This window comes from Eptatretus burgeri, chromosome 3 (assembly GCF_056783735.1).
Source record: "Eptatretus burgeri isolate ZD-2024b chromosome 3, Ebu_testis_v1, whole genome shotgun sequence".
Taxonomy (NCBI): domain Eukaryota; kingdom Metazoa; phylum Chordata; class Myxini; order Myxiniformes; family Myxinidae; genus Eptatretus; species Eptatretus burgeri.
Window position 1 is genome coordinate 143,571,841 of NC_140963.1, and position 14,780 is coordinate 143,586,620.

Consider the following 14,780-nt stretch of genomic DNA (forward strand, 5'->3'; position numbering starts at 1 on the left):
TGTGTGTGTGTGTGTGTGTGTGTGTGTGTGTGTGTGTGTGTGTGTGTGTGTGTGTGTGTGTGTGTGTGTGTGTGACTGAATGAATGTAAAGGTACACCAATGTTAGTCCTTGTGCCTTGTACATTCTCTTCTATGAGTAATCTTCATCAGTCATCATCATTACAATCATCATCATCAGCCTGTTAACAGGATGAAGGTGATCTCACAACCCTCAATTCAAGGTATTAGCGGAGTACCTGTCCAACGGGCGATCTTGTTCCATGCATGCAACACGTTCTGCTGACGCATACCTTTACTTCGTTGGAGTCGGCAACTCACAGCTCTGTGTCGGTAAAAAAAAAAAAACCATAAATGTGTGTTACGTGCAAGAAGTAAAAACATTTATACTGCTCATAATTCAAAACGCTTCACTGTGCTGGAAAATATGGGGACAGGAGTACTGCACTGTAAATGGTGGAGACTTGTCATATCCTCACCCACCTGGAGGTGACACGACATGATAGACAAGCACACAAACACCGGTCCATGAATTATAGTAAGGACAAGGGAAGAAAGGGGGGAAGTGATTGTGAATTTAACGTTCCATCTTTATTTACTTTTAACATTATTCTTAACAAACGGGGACAAGAACAACGCAGGTATGATGGGCTGAATGGCACACATAACCAATCCATGTCTCAATCGTCTCAAGGCTTTAAAATCCTTCCTTAACCTGTCTCCCACCCTTCATCGACACTGATTGAAGTGGATTTAACAGGTGCAACCAATAAGGGATCACAGCTTTCACCTGTATTCACCTGTTCAGTCTATTTCACGGAAAGAGCAGGTGATGTCCCAAAATTTGGTCATGGCATTAAAAAAAAAACATCAGCATCGAAGGGGGTCTGCAGGGGGTTTGAGTGACTGTTGCTCCTGATGTTACAATCCCTGTTGCTGACCCTCGAATCAACTGTGGTCCACCTTCGCTTGTGGAAACACGGGCTGCGGTGAACCAGTTGAAACGGGGCAAAGCTCCAGGGATCTGTGGCATCCATGCTGAACTTCTCAAGGCTGGTGGAAATGCTGAACTCGTGTCGTTGCATGCAGTTTTGTGCTCTGCCTGGAACACAGGCATCATCCCAACTGACTGGAAGAGGGGCCTTGTTGTTCCTCTCTGGAAAGGGAAGGGTGATCGCCAAGACTGCAACAACTACCGAGGGGTGACGCTGCTCTCAGTGCTGGGCAAGGTCTTTGCTCGGATAATTCTAGATAGGGTTCGCCACCATCTGCTTGAGCACCAGTGTCCAGAGCAGTCAGACTCTACACCAAAGAGGTCAACGATTGACCGTATCCTTGCTCTTCGTGTCCTCACCGAACGCAGACGAGAGTTTCGGCAGGGGCTGCTTGCAGCCTATGTTGATCTCTGCAAAGCGTTCGATTCAGTGAATCGGGATGTCCTCTGGAGGATTCTTGGACTTCGTGGGGTGCCACCAAAACTGATCGATCTGATGTCTGAACTCTACTCTGGTACTGAGAGTGCTTTGAAGTGTGGTGGTACCATCTATGACTTATTTCCAGTTGTTACTGGAGTTTGTCAGGGGTGTGTACTGGCCCCCACACTTTTCAGCACTTGTATGGACTGGATTTTAGGGAGGATGTTGGAGAGATCTAGCTGCGGTGCATCGTTTGGGAATGTCAAGATCTCGGACCTTGATTTTGCAGATGATGCAGTCATCTTTGCGGAGACTTTAGACATCCTTTTGGGGGGCCTCGAGGTGCTGAATGAGGAGTCGGAGCTGCTGGGATTACGGGTTTCTTGGGTCAAAACTAAGATCCAGGCTTTCGGTAACATCTTGGATGCTGCTGTCCTGTCTGTGTCTGTTTGTGGTGAGGATGTTGGGGTTGTGGAGAGATTCACTTACCTTGGCAGTGATATTCATGTCTCTGCTGGCTGCGAGTCAGAGGTCAATAGACGTCTGGGTCGGGCCTGGGGAGTCATGGATTCACTGGATCATGGGGTGTGGCGCTGCTGGTACCTGTGCGGGAGGACGAAAGTCCGAGTCTTCAGGTCCTTGGTACTTCCAGTCTTGCTATATGGATGCGAGACTTTGACTCTGACCAAGGATCTGAGACGGAGACTTAATTCCTTTGGTACCAGGTCTCTTCGGAGAATCCTTGGCTATCGCTGGTCGGATTTTGTGTCCAACGAGCGGTTGCTGAGAGAAACTCGGATGAGATTTGTTACCTGCATAGTCCGTGAGCGTCAATTGCGGCTGTATGGACAATGTGGCTCGTTTTCCTGACGCTGATCCTGCTCACCAGATTCTCTCAGCAAGGGAGTCTCATGAGTGGAGGAGGCCAGTGGGCCGACCACATGCCTCGTGGTTGCAGCAGGTTGACCATCATCTCAAGGAGATGGGGATGGGCCTGGCATCTGACTGGGGGATGGCCAGGCGTAGGCCCCTGGAGTACCGGCGGAAAGTGGACGCAGCGACGCGCTGTTCTGGCACATGCTCCCATACCTGACCTGACCTGGCTCCTGATGCAGGTGAGCTTCAGGACAGGCGGTTATATTTTTTGGTTTTATATTTTTTGGTTTCCTGGGTTAATGAGTGTGTGGTTGGATTGAGGGTTGCAGGGTTGAATTTCATCCTTTTACCGATTATTATAGGATTATAAACTACTTCACCTGAGAAAATTATTCAGACTTAAATAGCTATCAGGTTTGGTGAGTGTGATTGAACAATCCTTTGTCTGATGGGAGTGCTGCAATTTCGAATCCTGACCTTTTCTCCAATCATTTAAGGATTATTAAATAATTGATTTAAAAAAAATTTTTTATCAAATTTAACTCGTGGTAGGTTGGTTGAGTAGGTTAAACATTTATCTGATTGGTGAGGTTGAGTTTGAATCCCATCTTTTTATCCTTTATTTAAATATTTAAAGGCATTTAATTGTTTAAAAAATATTTTTTCAATTGCCATAAACAGTGCTGGGTAGGTTTTCGGTGTTTGAAGACTTGTTCTTCACGCAAAGGATGTGGGTTTGAATCCCACAGCTGTACCTTCAGTGGTGGCTCTTGGACTTCAAACTTAGTTAATCAGCTCTAACATGGTCTTTAATTTAAGGGGACGGTGAGAGGGTGGGGTGGGATTGGCTCGACCCCCGGCCCTGGTCGGTGGCCCTGGGTGGGATGGTGGATGATGAATAAAAGTAAATAAAGGGGTAAGAGCAGGTTAGATATATAGGAAAAGGAACCACTTTTATTAAAAAATAATAATAATAATAATTAAATAAAAATGTAATAAAATGGGTACATTACAAACTCATAATTAATACAAGTTCATATTTATAAACGTGTCCTGACAGGGATTCGCAAAACAAACCACAAACCACAAACTAATGGAAGTGCAACTGAGGCTCAACCACTCAGTCATCCAATCGCAACAAAAAAAAGGAAATTTCTGTCTCAAATAGATGAACAGTCCAAACCCCTGTTCTCCATTGCACGGCCCATGAGCCACTGGCGGCCCCTGGTGGCCTAAAGTGTGGCCCCTGACGTGCTTCCGACAATGCACAAATGTGAAAACACCTCCATCATAATCTGCCCAACATACAATCAAACTGATCCAGTGGTTTCAAATTCGTGTTACAAATTTGAAGCATAAAAGTAACAAAACCACATCAGTCGATGGCAAGATGCAAACAATTCTGCTGGCAGCCCAGTTAACCACAGCAAAGAAGAGTTTGTGGGTTGGGGCCTAATAGCAGCTATTACGGAGTCCTGCAGGCGGTGGCGGCTCGCACACTGATGTTTTATCAGCAAAAATGGCCCCCACTCTCAAAAAAAATAGTGAAGATCACTGTGCTTAACCTTCAAATGAACAAATTACAGGTAGGGCTCCACCTCGAGCTCCTTCCCATCTTCACACACACACACACACACACACACACACACACACACACACACACACACACACACACACACACACACACACACACACACACACACACACACACACACACACACACACACACACACACGATTGTAAAGCCCCATCTGCCGCTGCGTGGGGGACGGGCTAATGATTCCAAACAGGAAACGTACTGTTTCAAAGGACGTTATCAAGGATATAAACAACAGGCACGAATAACTAATGTAACTTGCTAGATAAAGTGGTCAAAACGACTCTGTGTCAACGGCGGCAAACTTCCGAATTTCTTTTTTGTACGACCTTTAAAATCTTTACTTTATTTAAATTGAATTATAAACTTCAACACAAATCATCTTTTTGGCACTTTCAAAACCCTTCCGCTGAGCAGTAATTGGAATAAATATTACGGAATTTTATGTCATCACGACCAATCATATGTTCTGCTCGCCGAGCCAGCCCATGTTCTAGTCTCTCAAGGCTGTGCAGGGTTAAGTGTTCTATGAACTCTCCAGTTTGATTCCAGCCCATGTTCTAGTCTCTCAAGGCTGTGCAGGGATAAGTGTTCTATGAACTCTCCACTTTGATTCCAGCCCATGTTCTAGTCTCTCAAGGCTGTGCAGGGTTAAGTGTTCTATGAACTCTCCAGTTTGATTCCAGCCCATGTTCTAGTCTCTCAAGGCTGCACAGGGTTAAGTGTTCTATGAACTCTCCAGTTTGATTCCAGCCCATGTTCTAGTCTCTCAAGGCTGCGCAGGGTTAAGTGTTCTATGAACTCTCCAGTTTGATTCCAGCCCATGTTCTAGTCTCTCAAGGCTGCGCAGGGTTAAGTGTTCTATGAACTCTCCAGTTTGATTCCAGCCCATGTTCGAGTCTCTCAAGGTTGCGCAGGGTGAAGTGTTCTATGAACTCTCCAGTTTGATTCCAGCCCATGTTCGAGTCTCTCAAGGCTGTGCAGGGATAAGTGTTCTATGAACTCTCCAGTTTGATTCCTGCCCATGTTCTAGTCTCTCAAGGCTGTGCAGGGATAAGTGTTCTATGAACTCTCCAGTTTGATTCCAGCCCATGTTCTAGTCTCTCAAGGCTGCACAGGGTTAAGTGTTCTATGAACTCTCCAGTTTGATTCCAGCCCATGTTCTAGTCTCTCAAGGCTGCACAGGGTTAAGTGTTCTATGAACTCTCCAGTTTGATTCCAGCCCATGTTCTAGTCTCTCAAGGCTGCGCAGGGTTAAGTGTTCTATGAACTCTCCAGTTTGATTCCAGCCCATGTTCTAGTCTCTCAAGGCTGTGCAGGGTTAAGTGTTCTATGAACTCTCCAGTTTGATTCCAGCCCATGTTCGAGTCTCTCAAGGCTGCGCAGGGTTAAGTGTTCTATGAACTCTCCAGTTTGATTCCAGCCCATGTTCTAGTCTCTCAAGGCTGTGCAGGGTTAAGTGTTCGATGAACTCTCCAGTTTGATTCCTGCCCATGTTCGAGTCTCTCAAGGTTGCGCAGGGTGAAGTGTTCTATGAACTCTCCAGTTTGATTCCAGCCCATGTTCTAGTCTCTCAAGGCTGTGCAGGGATAAGTGTTCTATGAACTCTCCAGTTTGATTCCAGCCCCTGTTCTAGACTCTCAAGGCTGCGCAGGGTTAAGTGTTCTATGAACTCTCCAGTTTGATTCCAGCCCATGTTCTAGTCTCTCAAGGCTGTGCAGGGTTAAGTGTTCTATGAACTCTCCAGTTTGATTCCTGCCCATGTTCTAGTCTCTCAAGGCTGCGCAGGGTTAAGTGTTCTATGAACTCTCCAGTTTGATTCCAGCCCATGTTCGAGTCTCTCAAGGCTGCGCAGGGTTAAGTGTTCTATGAACTCTCCAGTTTGATTCCAGCCCATGTTCTAGTCTCTCAAGGCTGTGCAGGGTTAAGTGTTCTATGAACTCTCCAGTTTGATTCCAGCCCATGTTCTAGTCTCTCAAGGCTGGGCAGGGTTAAGTGTTCTATGAACTCTCCAGTTTGATTCCAGCCCATGTTCTAGTCTCTCAAGGCTGTGCAGGGTTAAGTGTTCTATGAACTCTCCAGTTTGATTCCTGCCCATGTTCTAGTCTCTCAAGGCTGCGCAGGGTTAAGTGTTCTATGAACTCTCCAGTTTGATTCCAGCCCATGTTCTAGTCTCTCAAGGCTGCGCAGGGTTAAGTGTTCTATGAACTCTCCAGTTTGATTCCAGCCCATGCTCTAGTCTCTCAAGGCTGCGCAGGGTTAAGTGTTCTATGAACTCTCCAGTTTGATTCCAGCCCATGTTCGAGTCTCTCAAGGCTGCGCAGGGTTAAGTGTTCTATGAACTTTCCAGTTTGATTCCAGCCCATGTTCGAGTCTCTCAAGGTTGCGCAGGGTGAAGTGTTCTATGAACTCTCCAGTTTGATTCCAGCCCATGTTCTAGTCTCTCAAGGCTGTGCAGGGTTAAGTGTTCGATGAACTCTCCAGTTTGATTCCAGCCCATGTTCTAGTCTCTCAAGGTTGCGCAGGGTGAAGTGTTCTATGAACTCTCCAGTTTGATTCCAGCCCATGTTCTAGTCTCTCAAGGCTGTGCAAGGTTAAGTGTTCTATGAACTCTCCAGTTTGATTCCAGCCCATGTTCTAGTCTCTCAAGGCTGCGCAGGGTTAAGTGTTCTATGAACTCTCCAGTTTGATTCCAGCCCCTGTTCTAGTCTCTCAAGGTTGCGCAGGGTGAAGTGTTCTATGAACTCTCCAGTTTGATTCCAGCCCATGTTCTAGTCTCTCAAGGCTGTGTAAGGTTAAGTGTTCTATGAACTCTCCAGTTTGATTCCAGCCCATGTTCTAGTCTCTCAAGGCTGTGCAGGGTTAAGTGTTCTATGAACTCTCCAGTTTGATTCCAGCCCATGTTCTAGTCTCTCAAGGCTGTGCAAGGTTAAGTGTTCTATGAACTCTCCAGTTTGATTCCAGCCCATGTTCGAGTCTCTCAAGGCTGCGCAGGGTTAAGTGTTCTATGAACTCTCCAGTTTGATTCCTGCCCATTTGCTCTTTGACGACCTGAAATGATACATCAGATGGAAGTTATTCTACGGACACAAAACATCCGTTGATTTCACCTCCATTTGTTCGAGTTTAATGTGTGAGGTCTGGGCGGCCATTAGGATGGTGTGTTCGGTTGTACATCCTGTGCCGCAGGACGCTCTGCACCCTTGATTTGTTCCCTGGAATCGGGTCCCCCATCCAGAGAACAATACCCTGGAGTGCCGAGCTATTCGCTGACACGTCGCACCATAATGGCCGCTTGTCCACTCCAGAAGAGGTGTAACTGTTGGTCAAGTAAGAGAATGGCTTTTGAATAGCTCCGCGAGTTGAGGTGAATAAAACGGGGTCCATTCAGTGAAGGACACGTGCTGAACGTTTGTCAGGGTTGGCAAGGCCATGCCCATCATGGTGTCAGGAGTGACGCAGAGTGAGCGTGTACATGCAAAACAAATGATGCACAGGCCTCTGGTGAGGTTTGAATCGTACGAGCAGCCATTTTGTACCATATTTGTGCACACTCGATCGTGAGAAGGATTTGGCTTTTCGAGGGCAGCAATCGAAGCATTTTCCTCCACAACCTACATTGGGGGCCATTTTTCACTTTTCCTGCTTCTTACATCTCCGATGTGGGTTTCTGGAGGATGTTAGACCGGGAAATGCCTGGACAAGACAAACGATGTACATTTAGGGCGTACGTGTCTGAAAGTCACAACCCAGCTGTTGCGGAAACATCGGCCTCATGGAGTTCTCCAAGATGTCTGTGCCTTGTTTTCTGCACACCGTTGTGCAGTCATCGGTGACACGATCAGCACACTCTCACCAGTGCATAGGACCAGGAAGAACAGCTTTGATTTGCGAGGTGTGCTGGGTGAAGAGTAGTGGACAGGATACCGCGTATCTGCAAGGATGGAATCTTCTTGGGATGTTCAGGACACCTGTCCACCAAGGTGAAAGGCATTTGCTGTGCGTCGGCGGTGGCATTGCAGTATGCTATCGATCAGGTACATCTTATTCTACACAAGTGTACATGAGAACCGGCAATTGAAATGACTGCTCGTGTTATAAACGAAGATGTCGGTCAAAGATCCGTACCAGGTATCATACGTACCATTTTAGTCCTCCGATGGCACCTCTCGGGTTTATGAGCTACATCCAAGCGGCCACCCATGGACATTCGTTCACTGGACCACCCAATCGTTCAGTTCTCTGTTATTCGTTTTTTTACCGGACGTAGACTCCGCAATGTCCTGACATATTATGGGCCATAAAGGCACAAGCATTATGGGCTCGTAATGAATGAGGACCCTGGGCACACTGCAGCGGGCAGATGCCATCTCGTTACAGCTGTGAACCTGAAGGAGGGGTGCGTGATGGTGTGTGCACGGTGTGAAACAGCCGAGTAAATGCAGGTGTGCACACTGTGTGCAACACAAATAAAATGCAGGTGTGGGGACAGTGTGAAAGAGCCGAGGCACCTGATGCAGTTGGAGGTGCTGCTCGAAGACGGAGTGAAAAGGCAACGAAGTACAAGTTCAGACGATATTTGCCATTACATCGACGTGTGTATTTGTACAGGGTGACTCAGAAATCTGGACACATCGGGAACAATACACAATTTACACCGAATTAATTAATTGTTAAAATTGCATGCCACTAAACAGATAATGACACTTCAATTCTTGGACGAGCAGGTCGACTTCCATGAGAAAACCTTCGAGTATCGTTTAATCTCTGCAGCACTTTCACAACGAATCATTGAATGTCTGACTAACCTATTACCTTGTGTGTGTAACCTCACGTTGAATGTCTAACGAGCATAATCTTGTCTGTGTAACTTCATGTGGAATGTCTGACTAGCCTAACCTTGTCTGTGTAACCTCATGTGGAATGTCTGATGAGCCTAACCTTGTCTGTGTAACCTCGTGTGGAATGTCTGACGAACCTAACCTTCTCTGTGTCACCTCATGTGGAATGTCTGACCAGCATAATCTTGTCTGTGTAACTTCATGTGGAATGTCTGACGAGCCTAACCTTGTCTGTGTAACCTCGTGTGGAATGTCTGATGAGCCTAACCTTGTCTGTGTAACCTCACGTGAATGTCTGACGAGCCTAATATTGTCTGTGTAACCTAACGTGGAATGTCTGAAGAGCCTAATGTTGTCTGTGTAACCCCACGTGGAATGTCTGACGAGCCTAATCTTGTCTGTGTAACCTCATGTGGAATGTCTGACGAGCCTAACCTTGTCTGTGTAACCTCATGTGGAATGTCTGATGAGCCTAATCTTGTCTGTGCAACCTCACGTGGAATGTCTGACTAGCCGAACCTTGTCTGTGTAACCTCAAGTGGAATGTCTGATGAGCCTAACCTTGTCTGTGTAACCTCATGTGGAATGTCTGATGAGCCAAACCTTGTCTGTGTAACCTCACGGGGAATGTCTGACGAGCCTAACCTTGTCTGTGTAACCTCATGTGGAATGTCTGACGAGCCTAACCTTGTCTGTGTAACCTCATGTGGAATGTCTGACGAGCCTAACCTTGTCTGTGTAACCTCATGTGGAATGTCTGATGAGCCAAACCTTGTCTGTGTAACCTCACGTGAAATGTCTGACAAGCCGAACCTTGTCTGTGTAACCTCACGTCGAATGTCTGACTTTCCTCACCTTGTCTGTGTAACCTCATGTGGAATGTCTGACGAACCGAACCTTGTCTGTGTAACCTCACGTGAAATGTCTGACAAGCCGAACCTTGTCTGTGTAACCTCACGTGGAATGTCTGACTAGCCTAACCTTGTCTGTGTAACCTCATGTGGAATGTCTGATGAGCCGAACCTTATCTGTGTAACCTCACGTGGAATGTCTGACTAGCCGAACCTTGTCTGTGTAACCTCACGTGGAATGTCTGACTAGCCGAACCTTGTCTGTGTAACCTCACGTGGAATGTCTGACTTGCCTCACCTTTTTTTTTTTTTTTTTTTTTTTTTTTTTTGTATACCTTGGTCGAGGCTCGTATGAGAGCTAACACACAACTCACAGCAAGGAGGCATGAGACAAGAGGGGCGGGAGTGGAAGGGACAAATCATTGGGGAACAGACACACGGATGAACTGTGGAAGGGAGAGGGATGGGGATGGGACGGGGAACATGGCGAGGAGAAGATGGACATTACAGGGACTTTCAGGAAGGAAAGCAGGAGAATTGAAGGAAGTGGGCTTGGGTGGATTATCGGGGGTAGAAAAGATCGAGGATTTGGATGGGGGAAGATAAGAGGTGGTGGTGAACAGCTGTTTTGAAAGCCTGGAGGGAAGAATGGGAAAGAATAGAGTGAGGAAGTTTATTCCAAAGGCGGGAAAAAAGAGGAATGAAAGAGTGAAGATGAGCAGTGATTCGTGATTTTGGTAGTTTTACCAGAAGGGGGTTGTTGGCGGACCTTGAGCGCCCTGTGGAAATGTGGTTGGGACAAATCGCAGAGAGAGCAGGGGGGGCAAGGCTGGAGAGGAGTCGGTAGAAGACAGAAAGACCACCGACCAACCTGCGGTGATTGAGTGAGAGGCCCAAAGACTCAGCTTCATTGCGGGAGATGCCAATGATCTTAAAAGCCCTGGTTTCGACAGCGTGAAGTCGAGAAAGGTGGGAGGCAGGAGCACCAGCCCAGAGGGGAGAGCAGTACTCCATCAGGCTACGGACAAAAGCTTTGTAAGTGGTCAGGAGCTCAAGAGGGCCGAGGAAGGACTTTGCACGACGGAGACCCAGTCGGCGACTGGCTTTTGAGGCAAGGTTGGAAATGTGACTTTCCCAGGAAAGGTCATGGCAGATAGTGAGACCCAGAAGCTTGAAAGAAAAGACTTCTTCCAGAGGATTGTTGAGAAAGTGGATGGGGGGGTTTTGTAAACGGTCCTTTCGAAGAGACATAGTGAGAGTGTGAGATTTGTGTGGATTGAAAGACATGTTCCACGTGTTGGACCAGTTTGTGATTTTATCCAGATCTGCAGTGAGCGAAGAAGCTGCTGCTTGCCGGTCTGAGGGATGACAGATGGTGCGGCAGAGGGTGGAGTCATCGGCAAAGAGAAATAGAGGATTTTCCAGAGAGTCCGAGAGATCATTGATGAAAACCAGAAAAAGAACAGGGCCCAGAACGCTACCTTGAGGAACTCCAGCCTGCACAGGAAGAGGGGATGAAAGAACTCCATTTTGGGCCACACGTTGACTGCGACAGGAGAGGAAGTCTGCGAGCCATGAGTGGAGATGGCCTTGAATACCATGGGAAGAGAGTTTGGTGAGTAGGGCAGGGTGCCAGACTGTGTCAAAAGCACGTGATATGTCCAGGGATACGACTCGGATTTCCTGTCTGGCATTGAGGACCTCCATCCATTGATGGGAGAGCAGTAGCAGCATATCCAGGGTAGAGTGACCTGGTCTGAAACCAAATTGATGATTGGAAATCAAGCCATTGGAGAAGAGGAAGGATTTCATGTCTGAAGCGATGATGGATTCCATAACCTTGCTGATGATTGGGAGAAGGCTGATTGGTCTATAGTTACAGGGATCTGTTTTTGCACCTTTTTTATGCAGGGCAGTGATGTTAGCAGATTTCCAAGCAGATGGCAGATGACCTTGGGAAAATGAGAGGGTGAATAGAACAGAGAGAGGGTGAGCAAGAGCAGAAGAGCAGGCTTTGAGGACACGTGGGCTGATGCCGTCTGGACCGGTTGCAGAATCTGACTCGAGGTTTGAAAGCAAGCTCTCCACCTTGTCAGGAGAAAAGGATACAGAGTCCAGGGACAGTTGGGTGCGACTGGGTAAAGTGGGTAGAGATAGTGATGGGTTTAGGACACAAGATTTAGCTGCAAACACCGAGTTTAGACATTCAGCTTTATCACGTGTGGAATCAGCAGTGCGGCCATTTGAGGTAAGGGAGGGGATGGAGGGGGAACATACACCAGAAACAGATTTGATTAAACGCCACCAGGATTTTGAGGAGGGAGAGAGGTTTGAGAGTTCAGACTTGAGATGAGAAAGATGTTGTTTTCTGGCTCTCCTGAGGGTAGATACACACTTGTTCCGAGCTTTGTGGAAAGAACTGAGATTGCCCTCAGTTGGGTTTGCTTTCCATGAGGCAAAGGCAAGTTGTTTCAGGACAACTGCCTCGCCACAAGCTTCAGTAAACCAAGGGCGGGAGGAAGGGTAAGACAACTGAACACGAGAGGGGATAAATCTGTGCATGAGGGAGAGCAAGTTTCTTTGAAAGAATTCCCAGGATGAGTTGATGTTTGAGAAAGTAGTGATAGGAGACCAGTCTGTAAGTTTGATGGCTGCTCGGAGACCCTGCCAGTCGGCTTGAGTGAAATGCCAGACTCGACGGCGGTGAGGTGGTTCTCTGATAACAGCCAGAGAGATGTCCACTTTAACAAGGACGTGGTCAGAAGAACCAATTGGAGCAAAGGAAGAGCAGCAGATATTGTCAGGGAAATTTGTCAAAATAAGATCCAGAAGAGATGGAGTACCATTGGTTGAGATCCGGGTCGGGAAGTTGACCGATTGAGTCAGTCCCAATGAGTCGCAGAAAGCTTTTGCTGATGTCCCATGGCAGGTGAGAGAGGTACCCACACCTAGCCAACTGGCGTGATGACAATTGAAGTCGCCACATAAGAGGAAGAGAGAGTTTGGATGAGAAGATAGAAGATGGTCCATGTTTTCGGAGAGTGAGGTGTAGATGGAGTCATCACTGTTCGGTGGACGGTACAGTACACATATAAACATGAGGTGGGAGTGGAGGGGAAGCCGGAGCCAGAGGTATTCCTGGGGGTGTGGGGGAGTGAGAGCAGTGCAGGGAGAGTGAGGAATAGAGTCTTTGATGAAGAGAGCAACACCTCCACCAGGACGAGACTCAGGTCTGTCATACCGTAAGAGGGAGTAACCAGGGAGAGATACTTGGGAGTCAGACACGTCTTGGGAGAGGAAAGTTTCTGTTAGGCAGATAATGTCTGGTTTGTCAGTGGCAACCTGTATGGAAAGATCTGAAAGGTTTGAGCGAAGGCCCCGGATATTTGAGGTCCACACTTTTAATGAAGAGGTAGGGGAGGAGGCTTTGGGTGCAGGAGGTGGAGGGGGCGGGGGAGGGTAGGACGAGGGAAGAGGGGGGAGGTAAGGAGGGTTGCTGAAGGAGTGTGGGGTATTGCAGAATAGCGAGGGGAGGGGGCGGAATGAGGAGGAGAAAAGGCTCTGTGGTGCTGGGAGAGAGGGGGGGCAAGAGACAAGGAAGATGGCAGTTGAGGATTTGAGGAGGTGGAGTGAAGAGATGGAGGTGAGAGGGCAGTGGAGGGAGGCAGGTTGGTGGATGAGAGGGGGGCAACTTAGAGAAGGAAGAGTGAGGGGGATGAAAGGTGGGAGAAAGTTGAGGGGGAATTTTTGAAAGAGGTGAGAGGGAGGCTTGGAGGGAGAAGAGTGGGATGGTTGCTTTGAGAGTGAGAGTGAGGGGTGAGGGGGTGAGTTGGCACTGAAGTTGGAAAAAAGAATGGTTGATGGAAAGCGAGCATCCATGGCAAACTGTGGTTTTTAAAAGTTTTAGGTCAGAGATGCGATTTAACACAATTCTTGATGGATGCAATGAAGGCGAATTCAGAGCATGGAGAGAAGAAGCGCTGTAATAGTTGGATTTTTTAGGCAAGGAATGAAGGAGAGGTCGAAATGAGAGCAGTCTGTTAAAATAGCAGAAGAGTAGTGCATTGTGAAACAGTAAAGAGTACCACATGTGTGAGAGAGGAAGATGAAGCATTATAAGATCGTTTTTGTTGTAATATTAATGTATGAGAGAGTTCAACAGATTAGGTCATGGAAGTGTAAAAAAAAAAAAAAAAAATCGAGGAAGACGAGGAGGAAGTTAAGAGGAAGAAGAAGTAGCAGAATCGGGAGAAGGTGAGCGTGTTGTTGTTGGGTATATTTTTTTTTTTTTTTTTTTTTTTTTTTTTTTTTTTGAGATAAGAAAGAGATTAGTTGGGAGAATGGGGGATGTTTGGAAAGTGGGGAGGATGAAAATTGAAGGTAATGGGGAGGATAGAAATTGAAGGTAATGGGGAGAAAAAACAAACAAACAAACAAAAAAAAACGATCGACACCGAGTGGAACCGGTAGGCCTCAAGCCTAGGACTAGGCCTCAAACACCAGGTAAGAACGTCGACATAAATACTCACAAAATAGCACGATTTTTGAAACAAAACTGAACTAGGAACACACATTAACATATAGGTGAGAAAATTAAACAGTTAAAACGGGACAAATAACAACCGGAACTTAACTTTGAGAAAGTCAGCAGGGAGCCCCGAAGGAGACCTCTTGCCGCTCAAAACCGGAAACCGGAACCACCTATCTGTGTAACCTCACGTGGAATGTCTGACTAGCCGAACCTTGTCTGTGTAACCTCACGTGGAATGTCTGACTAGCCGAACCTTGTCTGTGTAACCTCACGTGGAATGTCTGACTTTCCTCACCTTGTCTGTGTAACCTCACGGGGAATGTCTGACTAGCCTAATCTTGTCTGTGTAACCTGACCTGGAATGTCTGACGAGCCAAATGTTGTCTTTGTAACCTTACGTGGAATGTCTGACTTGCCTCACCTTGTCTGTGTAACCTCAAGTGGAATGTCTGACTAGCCTATCCTTGTCTGTGTAACCTCACGTGGAATGTCTGATGAGCCTAATCTTGTCTGTGTAACCTGACGTGGAATGTCTGACGAGCCTAATGTTGTCTTTGTAACCTAACATGGAATGTCTGACGAGCCTAATGTTGTCTGTGTAACTTCACGTGGAATGTCTGACTTTCCTCACCTTGTCTGTGTAACCTCACGTGGAATGTCTGACGAGCCTAA

The 14,780-nt window shown here is 47.0% G+C and overlaps 1 protein-coding gene across 2 annotated transcripts in view; it reads right to left on the reverse strand.

The window, feature by feature from the left end:
- Window positions 1-14,780, reverse strand: part of LOC147031194 (uncharacterized) — a 91,576-nt gene that overhangs the window by 12,639 nt on the left and 64,157 nt on the right. For both annotated transcript variants that reach the window (XM_085876027.1, XM_085876028.1), the window contains exon 4: window positions 237-322. The gene's annotated coding sequence lies outside the window, so the exon portion shown is untranslated. The remainder of the gene's footprint in view (window positions 1-236; window positions 323-14,780) is intronic.